The sequence below is a fragment of the Mustela erminea genome, chromosome 6 (assembly GCF_009829155.1).
Source record: "Mustela erminea isolate mMusErm1 chromosome 6, mMusErm1.Pri, whole genome shotgun sequence".
Classification (NCBI taxonomy): Eukaryota; Metazoa; Chordata; class Mammalia; order Carnivora; family Mustelidae; genus Mustela; species Mustela erminea.
This window is the reverse complement of record NC_045619.1, coordinates 117106944-117123086: the sequence shown is the minus strand read 5'-3', so window position 1 is coordinate 117123086 and position 16143 is coordinate 117106944. Positions and strand designations below refer to the sequence as shown.

The following is a 16143-nucleotide window of genomic DNA, read 5'->3' as shown; positions in this document are numbered from 1 at the left end:
TTCCTCAAAATGTTGAAAATAGAGCTACCCTATGACCCAGCAATCACACTACTGGGTATTTACCCTAAAGATACAAATGTAGTGATCCAAAGGGACAAGTGTACCCAAATGTTTATAGCAGCAATGTCCACAATAGCCAAACTATGGAAAGAACCTAGGTGTCCATCAACAGATGAATGGATAAAGAAGATTTCGGATATAAATATATATATATATATATATATATATATATATATATATATATATATATATAATGGAATACTATGTAGCCATCAAAAGAAATGAAACCTTGCCATTTGCAATGACATGGATGGAACTAGAGGGTATTACGCTGAAAGAAACAAGTCAATCAGAGAAAGATAATTATCATACCATCTCCCTGATATGAGGAATTTAAGAGACAGGGTGGGGGGCTTGGGAGGTAGGGAAGGAAAAAAATGAAACAAGATGGGATTGGGAGGAAGACAAACCATAAGAGACTCATAATATCACAAAACAAACTGATGGTTGCTGTGGAGGGGGAGTAGGGAAAGGGTGGTTGGGTTATGGACATTGGGGAGGATATGTGATATGGTGAGTGCTGTGAAGTGTGGAAGTCTGACGATTCATAGACCTGTACCCCTGGGGCAAATAATACATTATATGTTAATAAAAATAATTTTTTAAAAAAGTGCTAAAAGGAAAATCTACTAGCCAAGAATACCCAGCAATGTTGTCTTTTAGAATTGAAGGAGAGGACGGTATTACATATTAAAATCTCTAAAGATCACACACACACACACACACACACACACACACACACACACACAGAGTTATAGACAAATTCAGTAAAGTTGCAAGATATAAAATCTTCATGTAAAAATTAGTTGAGTTTACATTATCCTTCATAATTGCAAGAGAGTTTGCCAGACAAACAAAAAGTGAGAGTTTCAGCAACACTAGACTGACCTTATAAGAAACGTTAAAAAGACTTTAAGCTGAAACATAAGGGCATGAATTCATAACAGAAACATATGAAAGGATAAATGGCACCGATAAAGATAAATATATAGTTAAATTCAGAATAGTCTAATGAGATTTTATTGGTGAGTTAAGTACTTATAAAACCAATATGAAGATTACAAGGCAAAAGTATTAAAAATAACGGAAACTATGTCGCTCTCGCCAGCAAGAACGACCAGGAGACACGGAGTGACAAGCTTGCGAATCTTTATTGTTCTCTCCTTACCCGGATCTTTACCCCTTATTTGTATCCCCTCTCCTCCCATCAGCAGACTGTACATGTGAAAGGAAGCCTGATAGCATGATAAAAAGCCCGCAGTGTCCTCGGGCTTCCTGTTCTGGGCATAGCCAGTCATCTTTCAGGTGGTGCGCAGGTCCTCTGTTTAGCCACAGGCACAAGCGCCATGTTGTCTGCTATGTACATAGCTGCCCCCGGCAGCTCCCCCTTTTCTTTTATATATATGGCAGGGACTGTGCCTGTCTTAGGTTGCCGATCCTCACCTACTATGCTTACCCGTTATCGAGTTCCCCCCCCCGGTCGAGGAGCCCCTGTCTTAGGTTGCTATGGATGTGGGACCAGTCTTACCCGTCTTTGACTACCGGTCCAGCATGCTGAGCCATATTTGGGGGGAGGTACCAGCCTTGAGGGCCATCATAGCTTGTACAATCATTTCTCGTTGATGTCGTTGTTGGCGGCCTAGACGGCAGAGGTATTTTAGCATAAATATAGACGCTCCCACCATAAGGGCACAAAATACCCCTATGCCTGCCCATTCCTTCAAGAAGGACAATGAGCTTTGGAAAAATTTTTACCCAGTCTCCCACAGAAGCCAGGGACACTTCCAAAGTCCCTTCTAGGTTGCAGAAACACAGGCAGCTCGTCTGTGTTAACCAACACCGGCATAGGAATGTATGTTGGTATTCTTGTTATCAAAGCAGAGTCCCCTGTTGAGCTGTTCCAACATTCAGACAACCAGCACCTGTCACCCAAGGCACGCCGGTAGTAGCATTGGTGGCGAAGATAGGAGGGAGGATCTCCGACTCATTTGTCAGTGGCATCGGGACAGGCCAGGCCTTCACCAGTGCTCACATCTGTCATTGGCTCGCCTCTATCATGCTGTCCTGGCTCAGGATCATCACCATCGTCATCCACAGGCTCCACTGCCACCATCCTCGTGAGCCTCTCAGGACCCACACTGGAGTTGCAGCATCCTGTGGAAAAACACAGAGAGATCCTCGGTGCCACCGGTGCACCGGGTCCAGGCCTTTCCATATCCCGGTAAGGATATCTTTCCATTTAACCATCATCTGTGACTGCTTATGCTGGCCCCAGTGCCTTTCTACGGCGGACAGGCCATCCATATCTAGCGTCAGAAAATTTAAAATAAATGTTACTAAATTGGTGAGATCTCTGGGGTGGTGTATTCTTCCCCTACTCCCCCTCTTTTTATTTTTTGTAATGTGGTCTTGAAGGTTAAGTGGGCTCTCTCCACTATTCCTTGCCCTTGTGGATTATAAGGGATTCCTGTGCTATGTTGAATACCATAGCAGGCTAAAAAGCTCTTGAATGTTTTAGACATATAAGCAGGCCCATTATCTGTTTTTAAACTTTTAGGTACACCCCAGCATGCAAAGCTTCGTAAACAACGGGTTATTACATTTTTAACATTTTCTCCTCTTAGTGGTGCCGTTACTACTCCTGAGCAAGTATCTATGGACAGATGCAGGTATCTCTGAAGTCCAAAGGAGGGAACATGTGTCATGTCCATCTGCCACAAATGATTGGGGAGCAGGCCTTTAGGGTTAACACCCCATGAGGGCATTGGAAGATGTACAAGAAACGTAAAAGGGGGGCGAATACAAACAGGAGTAGGCAAAAACTTGATATTTTTAGAACAAGTTTGCACTTTCAAACATTTGGGAAAAGTTGTGCTTTTAAGAGGAGTTACATAATAAATTAGTAGTTAAGAGTGCGGGGTAAGTAGCAGCTTTTGACAATTGACCCTGTAAATCACCTGTGTCTTGTATGGTTTTCCACGCCCTAGTGGCAGCAGTAGCAGTTTGCAAATACACTACAGGTGGAAAATTGATCTGATTTTGATTTCCCGAAAACTGTCCTGTACCAGTCAGCATTCCAAGCTCCATTCCCAGCTCCCGCATTACGGCGAGCAGTTTCCGCACAGCCATCCTGATCTGCCATCCTCCACACAAGATATTGCCCTCCAGACAAGCAAGCTCGCACCAGACCACTCCAGTCCAAAGGCACCAGGCCTTGCCCCGCGACCCCATGGCGCGCAAGAACACCCGAGCAGCCCCCATTCCCAAAGGAGCTCCACCCGCCTCCAGCAACTCCCGCAGAGGCCCCTCCACACGCACTCCCGAGACCTCCGAACCCACAGTATATCAGAAATAAATAGTCAAGAAGCAAAGAAAAGACTAGTCTGCTATCGTCACTAAAACAGTGAGCTTTCTCAAGATTGTCACTAACACCAATGAGCTTACTCTGCTATTGTCACTAAAACAGTGAGCTTTCACGTTGCAATCGTCACTATAATCAGTGAACTTTCCTAAAACTTTTCTGGCCAGATTTTTCTTCCAAAGGTCCTTCCATCCTTATCCTAGATACCTCGTTTCCCATTTTGGAAAGCTTTTCTCTCGTCCTTACGGAACTTCCCTGTCAAAAGACAGACTCTAGGTGCACACTTACCTTCTCGTTGTCAATCCCCTGTCTCCTATACCGAATTTTGAGGTTCCCGGGTCTCGGCGCCACTTGTCACTCTCGCCAGCAAGAACGACCAGGAGACACGGAGTGACAAGCTTGCGAATCTTTATTGTTCTCTCCTTACCCGGATCTTTACCCCTATTTGTATGCCCTCTCCTCCCATCAGCAGACTGTACATGTGAAAGGAAGCCTGATAGCATGATAAAAAGCCCGCAGTGTCCTCGGGCTACCTGTTCTGGGCATAGCCAATCATCTTTCAGGTGGTGCGCAGGTCCTCTGTTTAGCCACAGGCGCAAGCACCATGTTGTCTGCTATGTACATAGCTGCCCCCGACAAAACTACATTGACTTGTTAATGGAGAATCAAGATAAAAAGTGTAAATTGTGACATCAAAAATAAAAATGTGAAGGGGGAAGCAAAAATAGAGAGCCTTAGAATACACTCAAACTTAAGTTGTTACCAGCTTAAAAGTGACTTTTATAACTTTTAGGAGTTTGAGATAAGCTTCATGGTAACCATAAAGCAAAACCCTACAGTAGATACACAAAAGATAAAGAAAAAGGAATCTAAGCATACCACTACAGAGGAATAATCTATTTACAAAGAAGAAGAGAAGAAAGGAACAGAAGAATTACAAAACAGCCATAAAACAATTAACATATGGCAATAAGGTCAAATCTATTAATAATTACACTAAATGGAAATAGACTAAATTCTTAGACCAAAAGTCATAGAGCAGATGAGTGAATAAAAAAACAAGACCCATCTCTATGCTGACTATAAGAGACTCACTTTGGCTTTAAGAACACACATAGGCTAAAAATGAAGGGACGGTAAAAGATATTCCATACATATAGAAACCGAAAGAAAGCTCATGTAGCCATAGTTGCATTAGATAAAATAGGCCTTAAGACAAAGACTGTAGTTAGAGAGAGAAGGTCATTATATAATCATAAAGATATTAATCCAAGAAAAGAATACAATGTTTATAACTATTAATGCATTCAGCATAGAAGCATCTAAATATAAAAAAATCAACCAATATTAATAAACCTAAAAAGAGAAATATACAGCAATATAATAACAGTAAGGGGCTTCATACTCAACCTTCATCAATATATAGGTTATCCAGGAGAAAATCAGTAAGGAAATACTGGACTTTAATGACACATTTGACGGGATAGACTTCATGAACATTCAAAGAATATTCCATTCAATAGCATCAGAATACCCATTCTTCTCAAGCACACATGGAACACTCTCCAAGACAGACAACATGTTAGGCCACAAAACAAGTCTTAATAAAGATCTAAAATTACATCATTTTTTCTGGCCACAGTGATATGACTAGAAGTTAATTAGAAGAAGAAATAAATTAGAAGACAACACATAAATTAGAAGAAAAGCCACAAATATGTAGAGATAAAACAACATGGTACTAAACTATCAATTGGGTCTAAGAAGAAATCATGAGAGAAATTTTAAAATATCTTGAAACAAATGAAAATAGAAACACAACATACCAAAAAGTATGGGATGCAGCAAAAATGCTTTAAAAGGGAAGTTTAAATGGCAAATCCACACATTAAAAAACAAGATAAATGATTATCTCAAATAATCTAACTCTCCACCTCAAGGAACTAGAAATAGGTGAAAAAGTTAAGCCCAAAATTAGTAGGAGGAAGGAGATAACAAAGATCAGAGCAGAAATAAATGAGAGATCAAAGTCACAGTATAAAAGTTCAGTGAAACTAAGAGCTGGTTTTTTGAAAGATACATAAAATAGACAATCCTTCTAGAGTCATCAAGAAAAAAGACACAAATAAAATTGGAAATGAAAGATGGAACATTAAAACTGATACTATAGAAATATATAGGATAAGAGACTGCTATGCACAATTATATGCCAACAAATTGGACAATGTCGAATTAATGTGAAAATGCTAGAAATGTAACACCTACCAAGACTGAATTATGAGGAAATAGAAAATCTGAAGAGACCAATTAATAGTAGGGAGATTCCATCAGTAATCAAAAATTTTCCCAAAAAGTCTGGGACAATCTGCAGTATGCTGGTCAGCTTTTTAAGATGCTGAAAACTCCAGTGGGGAAGGAAATGTTCACAAACTCGCTGTGTTCCCTTCACACTCCTCAGGTCCTATATCAACTGGTTTAACACAGAGCAATAAATCTGACTTTGTTATTTTTTTAAAAAGCCCAAGGGAGCACCTGGGTGGCCCAGTCAGTTGGGTCGCTGCCTTTGAATCAGGTCATGATTGCAGGGTCCTGGGATTGAGCCCCACATTGGACTATTTGCTCAGCAGAGATTCTACTTCTCCTTCTTCTCTGCCTCTCCCCACTGCACATGCCTCCTATCTCTCAAATAAATAAAATCTTAAAAAAAAAAAAAAAAGGACTAGATGGGTTTGCTTGGTTTATTCTTTCAAAGAATTTAAGAACTAATACCAATCCTTCTGAAACTCTTCCAAAAATAAGTAAAATAGCAAGATACAAAATCAATATACATGTGTCAGTTGTATTTATATGCACTAATATTGAACTATCAGAAGTAAAAGTAAGGAAAGCAATCACACTGACATTTGCATCAAAAGGAATAAAATACCTAGGGATATATTTCACCAAGGAGGTAAAATGTATGTAGGCTGATCCTGTAAGACATTAATGAAAGAAACTGAAAAAGACACAAATAAATGGAAAGATATTCTTTATTCTTATATTGAAAGAATATTGTTGAATGTCCTTACTATCCAAAAGGATCTACAGGTTCTATGAAATTCCCATCAAAATTCCAATAGCATTCTTCACAGAAATAGAACAAGTAATTGTAAAATTTGTATGGAACCATGAAAGACCCCAACTAGGTAAAGTGATCTTGATTAAAAAGAACAAAGCTGGAGTATCATGCTGCCTGATTAAAGCTATATCCTAAAGCTATAGTTATTAAAACAGTATGTATTAGCATAAAAACAGAAACAAAGAACAACAGAACAAAATAAAGAACCCAGAAATAAACCAACCTATTTATGGTCAATTAATTTATGACAAAGGGACCAAGCATATACAACTGGGAAAGCAGTCTCTTCAATAAATGATGACAGGAAAAGTAGACAGCCACATGCAAAGAATGAAATGGAACCACTGTCTTACACACCATACACAAAAATTGATTAAATACTTGAATGTTATTTGAAACCATGAAACTCCAGAAAAAAAAATAATGGATAATCTCCTTGACATTGGTCTTGGCAAAGATTTTTTTGAATTTGTCCACAAAGGCAACAAAAGCAAATATAAACAAGTCAGACTACATCAATCTAAAAATCTTTTGTACAGCAAAGAAAACCACCAATGAGATGAAAAGGCAACCTATGGAATGGGAGAAGGTATTTGCAAATCATATAAATGATAAGAGGTTAATATCCAAAATGCACTATGAAGTCATACAACTCAGTAGAAAAAGGGCAAACAATTGAATTATCATGTAGTCAGAGAAACTGAACAGACATTTTTCCCAAGAAGACATACAAATGGCTAACAGGTACATGAAAAGGTGCTCAACATCACTAATCATTAGGGAAATAAAAATCAAAGCCGCAATGTATGATATCTCACACCTGTTAGAATGATTAATATCAAACAGACAAGAAATAGAGAAAATCCCAAGATGGTAACGTAGGAAGATCCTGAACTCACCTCCTCCCCAGACACACCAAATCTACACCTATTTATAGAGCAATTCCCCCTGAAGAAAAACTAAGGGATGACTGAACAGTTTCTGAACAACAAAAGATAGAATGGAAAGAGAGACAGTCACAGTAATGAAGACACCCTCCCCAATGCTGCTGCAAACCAGAGTGGGGAGGGATAACCCTGAGGGATGGGAAACAGATTTGTCTACTCTGGATCACACACATATAAAAGCCGTGATTTAAAAGAGCAACTACTACATAAAAGAGTCAGCCTTTGCACTTCACCAAATGGTGGAAGAGCTGTTGGAATTCTCTCTAGGCTGGTGGGCACCACAGTTTACACTTTCCCTCTGCCTTGATAGCATGAAAGGGAGAAGGGTCTCTTTGCCCTATGTGGGCTCCTGCCTCAGTGAGCCCTGGGCTCCTAGCCTGCACCAGCTCCTGTTGTCTGACAATGAGAGTCCCTAGGATGGTACACACTGGGATACTCCTGGTCCCTGGTCAGCCTTCACTACAACTCCTGCTGATATGCCAAGGTAGTACAAGTGCAAAGAATCCTGGAACATGCCAGGTCTGCACCACTTCAGCTTCAGATGGCTTGGTAAAGCACCTCTTGCACAGAGTGCTCTGGAACCTCTTGCTGATTTCTGCCTTGGCTTTAGCCACCCTGCCAGGGCACTCCCTCTGTGGTGTGCCCTGGAACAACCCAGCCTATACCTAGTTTAGCTTCAGCTATCCTGCCATGAGACCATTTGTGTGGAAAACCCCAGGACCCCCCAGCTTAGACACTTCAACTTCAACTATCCTGCCAAAGTGACCTCTACACATAGAGCCTTAGGATGCCCCAACTCCCATCTACCTCAACTTCAGCTGTCCTGTCAGAATGGCCTCTGTGCACAGAGCCAGGGACCTCTTTGGCCTGCACTCACCTCATCTCAGCTATCCTGTTAGGCTATCCTCTTAATGTAGGGTCCCAGGACACCCCTGGTCTATACCTACTTCAGCTTTAGTTGTCCTGCCAGGATACCCTTTGGATGGAGAGCCCTGGGGCCTCCCAGCACAGCATGTTTGGCTCTAGCTGGCCTGCCAGGGCACCCTCTGTGCATAGAGATCCAAGATCCACCTGGCCTACACCCACCTAGCCTCAGCTATCCTGCCAGGGTGCCCTCTGTATGCTGAGCCCTGGGGGTCATTAGAGCTTGCATCCACTTCAGTTGTCCTGCCAGCATATCCTCTATGTGTGTACCCCTCAGACTCCCAGGGCCTGCACCCATGTCAGCTTCAAACTGTGTAGAGAACCTGAGGACTGTCCTGGCCTGCACTCACTTTAGCTTTGGACATCCTACCCAGGGAAGCCCTAGCATGGAGTGTGCCATGAGCCCCAGCACACACCAGCCATACCTCCATTCAGCCAGTGAAATTCATTAGGCACACACAGTCTACCCAGGGGATGGCCATACAGAAGACCATTCCTTCAAGTGCAGAAGTAACAGTTCTACCTAATTCTTAGAAACAAAGAAAGTCAAGCAAAATGGGGAGACAGAGGAATATGTTTCAAACCAAAGAATAAGGAAAAAACTCAGAAAAAAGACCTAAGTGAAATGGACATAAGCAATATGCCTTAAGAGTTTTTGAAAATTTTTTTATTATGTTATGTTAGTCATCATACAGTACATCATTAGTTCTTGGTGTAGTGTTCCATGATTCATTGTTTGCATATAACACTCAGTGTTGCATGCAATCCATGCCCTCCTTAATACTTATCACTGGGCTAACACATCCCCACGCCCTCTCCCCTCTAAAACCCTCAGTTTGTTTCTCAGAGTCCATAGTCTCTCATGTTTCATCTCCCCCTCCGATTTCTACCCCCATCCTTTTCCCCTTCCTTCTCCTAATGTCCTCCATGCTATGCCTTATGTTCCACAAATCAGTGAAACCATAAGATAATTGACTTTCTCTGCTTGGCTCATTTCACTTAGCATAATATCCTCAGTTCCCGTCCATGCTGATGCAAAAATTGGGTATTCATCCTTTCTGATGGCTGAGTAGTATACCATTGTATCTATGGAGAGTTTAAAATAATGATTATAAAGATGTTTACTGGGTTAGAGAGAAGAATGGAAGAACTCAGTGAGACCTTCAAAAAAGAGAAAATGTATAAGAGAACCAGTCAGAGTGGAAGAAGACAATAAATGAGATGAAAAATACACCAGAGAAAATTAATACTAGATTAATTAATACTAGATTAATACTAGATTAATACTGATTATGGATCAGCACTTTGTAAGACAGTGTAATGAAGTACAAGCTGAACAGCAGCAAAAAAGCAAAAAAGAAAACGACAGGCCAACCAATGGATCTCTTGGATAACATCACAAGGAAATGTATTTACATTATAGAGATCATCAAAGGAGAAAAAAGTATGTCCACACTGAAAACAGTGTGGGGAGGTTCCTCAAAAAATTAAAAATAGAGTTACCCTATGACCCAGCAATTGCATTACTGGCTATTTACCCCAAAGATACAGCTGTAGTGAAAAGACAGGCCATATGTAACCCAATGTTCATAGCAGCAATGTCCACAATAGCCAAACTATGGAAAGATCCAAGATGCCCTTCAACAGATGAATGGATAAAGAAGATGTGGTCCATAGAAACAATGGAATATTACTCAGCCATCATCAGAAAGGATGAATACCCAAAGTTTGCATCAACATGTATGGGAGTGGAGATTATGCTAAGTGAAATAAGTCAAGCAGAGAAAGTAAATTATCCTATGTTTTCACTTTCTTGTGGAACATTAGGAATAGCATGGATGACATTAGGAGAAGGAAGAGAAAAATGAAGGGCGGGGGGAATCCGAGTGGGAGATGAACCATGAGAGACTGGACTCTGAAAAACAAATTGAGGGTTTTAGAGAGGAGAGGGTAGAGGTGGAGTGATAGGTTGGCCCAGTGATGGTTATTAAGGAGGGCACAGATTGCATGGAGCACTGGGCATTATACATAAACAATGAATCTTGGAACATTACATCAAAAATAATGATGTACTGTATGGTGATTAACATAACACAATAAAAAAGTAAGAAGCTCACATAAACAATTTAACATTACACCAAAAGGAACTAGAAAAAGGAGAACAAAGCCCAAAGTGAGTAAAAGAAAGGAAATAATAAAGATCAGAGCAGCAATAAGTGACACAGAAACTAAAGAAACAATAGAAAAAAAATCAGTGAAAACAAGAGCTGGTTCTTGAAGAGATAAAATTGATAAACCCTTAGTCAGACTCATTAAGGAAAAAAAAAAAAGAAATGATCCAAATAAACACAATCAGAAACAAGAGAGAAGTACAACTGACATCACAAGATGTACAAAGGATTATAAGAAAATGCCATGAAAAATTATATGGCTATATAATTCAATTATTTTTTCCTGAATTCAAGAATGGTCCAATAGTCACAAGTCAATCAACTTCACATAGCCCATCAACAAAGTGATTCAAAACTTACATGATTTCAATAGATGCAGAAAAAGTATTTGACAAGATTCGTTATCCATTTATGATAAAAAATCACAAGAAAATGGGGTTAGAGGGAACATACCTCAACATAATAAAGGACATATATGACAAACATACAGCTAACCTCACACTCAATGGTGAAAAGTGGATAATTTCCTAAAGATTCTACAAAAAAATTAGACTAAATGCATTTAGTAAAGTCATAAGATACAAAATTAATATCCAGAAATTGGTAGAGAAAACTCCTAGACTCTTTCTATTAAGCCAGAATTACCCTGATCCCCAAACCAGGCAAAGACCCTACCAAAAAGGAGAATTTCAGACCAATACCACTGATGAATGTGGATGCTAAGATTCTCAACAAGATCCTAGCAAATAGGATACAACAGCACATTAAAAAGATTATCCACCATGACCAGGTGGGATTCATCCCTGGGCTACAAGGATGGTTCAACATTCTCAAATCAATCAATATGATAGAACAAAGAGAAGAGAGAAGAACCACATGGTCCTCTCAATTGATGCAGAAAAAGCATTTGATAAAATCCAGCAACCGTTCCTGATTAAAACGCTTCAAAGTATAGGGATAGAGGGAATATTCCTGAACTTCATCAAATCTGTCTATGAAAGACCCACAGCAAATATCATCCTCAATGGGAAAAAGCTCACAGCCTTCCCACTGAGATCAGGAACACAACAAGGATGCCGACTCTCACCACTCCTGTTCAACATAGTATTAGAAGTCCTAGCAACAGCAATCAGACAACAAAGAGAAATAAAAGGTATCCAAATTGGCAATGAAGAAGTCAAACTCTCTCTCTTGGCAGATGACATGATTCTTTATATGGAAAACCCAAAAGACTCCACCCCCAAACTACTAGAACTCATACAGCAATTCAGCAACGTGGCAGGATACAAAGTCAATGTGCAGAAATCAGTGGCTTTCTTATACACTAACAATGAAAATACAGAAAGGGAAATTAGAGAATCGATTCCATTTACTATAGCACCAAGAACCATAAGATACCTGGGAATAAACCTAACCAAAGAGGTAAAGGATCTGTACTTGAGGAACTACAGAATACTCATGAAAGAAATTGAAGAAGACACAAAAAGATAGAAGACCATTCCATGCTCTTGGATTGGTAGAGTATCTAAACACTAACAATGAAGTTGCAAAAGGAGAAATTAAAAAAAAAATAGAAAAGTATATTGTCAAAATAATATACCTCAAAATATGGGCCTTTAGAAATGGCAAATGGAAAATTTGAAAATAGAAATACGTATAGGAATTAGAAAAGTACATTTGACAGTACCATAGACACTGAAAAAATAAGCAATTTATAAGAGAACATTACTTGTATTTTTTCTGAGGACCATACTTTATTGATAACTGGTTTTTTGCTTATTTTAATAATCTGGGCATATTTGCTTCAGCACTGTTCAGCAGACCCTCAACCCCCCTCTCAGTTGGTACTTCATTTTGTTCTGGCAACTTTCTTCATAATACTAAGGTACCCTCATTGTGTTACACTACTTTCATCTTTCAAACAGTACTGCTTTATATTCTTTATTTTTATTTTTTAGAGATTTTATTTATTTATTTGGCAGAGAGATAGATCACAACTAGGCAGAGAGGCAGGCAGAGAGAGAGATGGGGGGGAAGCAGGCTCCCTGCTGATCAGAGAGCTCAGTGCGGGACATGATCCCAGGTCCCTGAGATCATGACCTGAGCCAAAGGCAAAGGCTTAACCCACTGAGCCACCCAGGCACCCTAAAAGACTGTTATAACTCATTATTTCTGCTACTCAAGGTAAAGCCCACTTTTTCTTTAAAACAGAGAAATACGGTCATGAATTTTAATACTTCTGTTTTGCAAGACACATGTCCACTGTATCTTATTTTGTGTTTTTTGTTTTTCTGTTCCTTTAGAGCATGTAATTAAAATAGCTACAGTAAAAACAAACAAACAAACAAAACAAAACAAAAACAAAAACACCACTTACAATGGCACCAAAAAGAATAAAATACCTAGGAATAAACATAACCAAGGAAGTAAAAGACCTGTACTCTGAAAACTACAGAACACTGATGAAAGAAATTGAAAATGACACAAATGGAAAGATAAGTTCATGCTCATGGATTGAAAGAATCTATATTCCCTAAACCAATCCACAAATTCAGTGCAATCCCTATCAAATTTCAACATTTTCCCAAAGCCAATAATAATACTAAAATTTATATATAACCACAGATGACCCTGAATAGCCAAAACAATCTTGAGAAAGAAGAACAAAACTGGAGTTATCACAATTCCAAATTTCAAGATATACTACAAAGATGTAGTAATCTAAACAGTATGGTTCTGAAACAAAAATAGACATATCAGTGGAACAGAACACTGAGACCAGAAATAAACCCATGTTAAATACTCAATCTATGACATAAGAGGCAAAAATATACAATGGGGGAAAAGACAGTCTCCTTAATAAATGGTGCCGGAAAAACTAGACAGCTACATGCTTACATGTAGATTCTTACATCATACATAAAGATAAATTAAAAATAGATTAAAGATCTAAATGTGAGACTTGAAATAATAAAACCCTTAAAAAAAAAAAAAAAAACACGGCAGCATTCAGATTTGGCTGTAGCAACATTTTTCTAGATATGTCTCCCAGGCAAGGAAAACAAAAGCGAAAAATAAACTATTGGGATGATACCAAAATAAAAGCGTCTACACAGCAAAGGAAACAAAATGAAAGGCAACTTACTGAATGGGAGAATGGCAAATTATATAGCCATTAAATGTTAATATTTAAAATATATAAAGAACTTATACACCAATGCTAAAAAAGAACCTCCCCAATCTGATTTAAAAATGTACAGAAAACCTGAATATACATTTTCCCAAAGAAGACATAGAGATGGCCAAAAGACAGGTGAAAAGATGTTCAACATCATTAATCATCAGGGAAATGTAAATCAAAACCACTATGAGATATCACTTTATACATGTCAGAATGACTAGAATAAAAAAGACAAGAAGTAAGTGTTGTAAGGATGTGGAGAAAAAGGAACTCTTATACACTGCTGGTTGGAATGTAAATTGGTGCAGCCTCTGTGGCAAACAGTATGGAGAATCCTCAAAAAATTAAAAATAGAACTATCATATGACTCAGCCATTTCACCTTTAGCTATGTATCCAAAAACAAAATCACTATCTGAAAAAGGTATCTATATCTTTATGTTCATTTTGGAATTATTGACAATAGCAAAGACATGGAAACAACCAGAATTCATAGAGATAGAGAACAGAGGAAGGAAATATGCTGTGTACATATATACAATGGAATATTATTCAGTCATAAGAAAGAAGGAAATCTTAGCCATAACATGTCTATGTCTAGCCATAAACAACATAGATGGACCTTGCAGGCATAATGCTGAGTGAAATAAGTCAGACATAAAAAGACAAATAACATATGATATCACTTACATGTAGAATCTAACAACAAACAAACTTATACAGTGAAGAGTTTGGCGGCTACCAGAAGCAGGGAGGAGATTAAATGGGTGAAGGTGGTAGAAAAACTCATGCTTCCAGTTAGTAAGAGCAGTAAGTCCTGGGGATGTAAGGTACAACATGGTGACTATAATTAACAATATTTGTTCTGTATTTTTTTTGAGTTGCTAAGGGAGTAGTTCTTAAAAGTCCTTAACATACACACAAAAATTTCAACTTTTTTTTTTTTTGGTGTTGGATGTTTAACTTATGGTGGTAATCATTTTACGATAAATACATGTCAAATTATTATGTTGTAACCTAAACCTAATGCAATGCTATATGTCAAGTATATTTCCAATCAGTTGCCTTTCTATACACTAACAATGACTTATCAAAAATAGAGATTAAGAAAACAATCACATTCACCTTTGCATCAAAAACAGTGAAATACTTAGAATAGGTTTAATCAAGGAGGTAAAAGATCTGTACACTGAAAATTATACACTGAAAATTTACATTCATAAAATGAAGTGAAGAAGAAACAATTAAATGGAAAGATATTCCATGCTCTTGGATTGGAAGAATATTGTTTAAATGTCTGCACTACCCAAAGTGATCTACACATTGAATGCAGTCAGAATTACAATAGCCTTTTTTCACAGAAATAGAACAAACAATGCTAAAACTTGTGTGGACTCACAGAAGACCCAAAGAGCCAAAGCAATCTAGAGCAAGAACAGAAAGCTAAAGGGATTACACTCTATGATTTCAAAATATATTACAATCACTAGAATGAGGAGACAATCTACTAGATGGGAGAAATATTTGTGAATTGTGCCTCTGATAATAAGTATATAAAGTATATAAGTAACTCAGACAATTCAGTAGTTTAAAAAAAAAAACATTTAAAAATGGGCAGAGGATCTGAATAGACATTTCTCCAAAGAACACATACAAGTGACCAACAGGTATATGAAAAGATGCTGAACATCACTAACCATCGGGAAATACAAATCAAAACCACAAGACATTACCTCACATCTGGGAGAATGGCTATCATCAAAAAGAGATAACAAGGGGTGGCGAAGGTTACCGCTGTGTATTTGTTGATAGGAATGTAAACTGTTGCAGGCTGTATGGAAAGCAGTATGATGGTTCCTTAAAAAATAAAAACTAGGGCGCCTGGGTGTTTCAGTTGGTTAAGCATCTACCTGTGGCTTAGGTCATGATCCCAAGGTCCTGAGATTGAACCCTGCATCAGGCTCCCTGCTCAGTGGGAAGTCTGCTTCTCCCTCTCTCTGCCTGGTTGTGCCCATTCTCTTTCTTAAATAAATAAATAAATAAATAAAATCTTTAAAATAATTAAAAATAGAGCTACCATATGATCCAGCAATCCCACTTCTGGGTATATATTTAAAGGAAAAGAAAACAGCATTTAGAGAGACATCTGCACTCCCATGTTCAATATACACGATAGCCAAGATATGGAAACAACCTAAGCGTCTTTCTGTGAATGAATGAATGAATGAATGAATGAATGAATGAATGAAGACGATGTGGGGGTTGGTGTATGTATAGTGGTTATTCAGCTGTAAAAAATGGAGGGGAAGAAATGGGGAAATATTGGTCAAAGATTACAAACTTACAGTTGTAAGATGACTAACTGATTTGGCACATTTGACA

The 16143-nt window shown here is 38.5% G+C and overlaps 1 long non-coding RNA gene across 1 annotated transcript; it reads right to left on the bottom strand.

Moving 5' to 3' along the window:
* Positions 1–1487: 1487 nt before the first annotated feature.
* Positions 1488–2166, bottom strand: LOC116594253. Its single transcript, XR_004287127.1, has 2 exons — positions 1983–2166; positions 1488–1699 (listed from the first exon to the last, which is right to left on the bottom strand). It is a non-coding gene; the product is annotated as an uncharacterized LOC116594253 (long non-coding RNA).
* Between the last annotated feature and the right edge of the window lie 13977 nt (positions 2167–16143).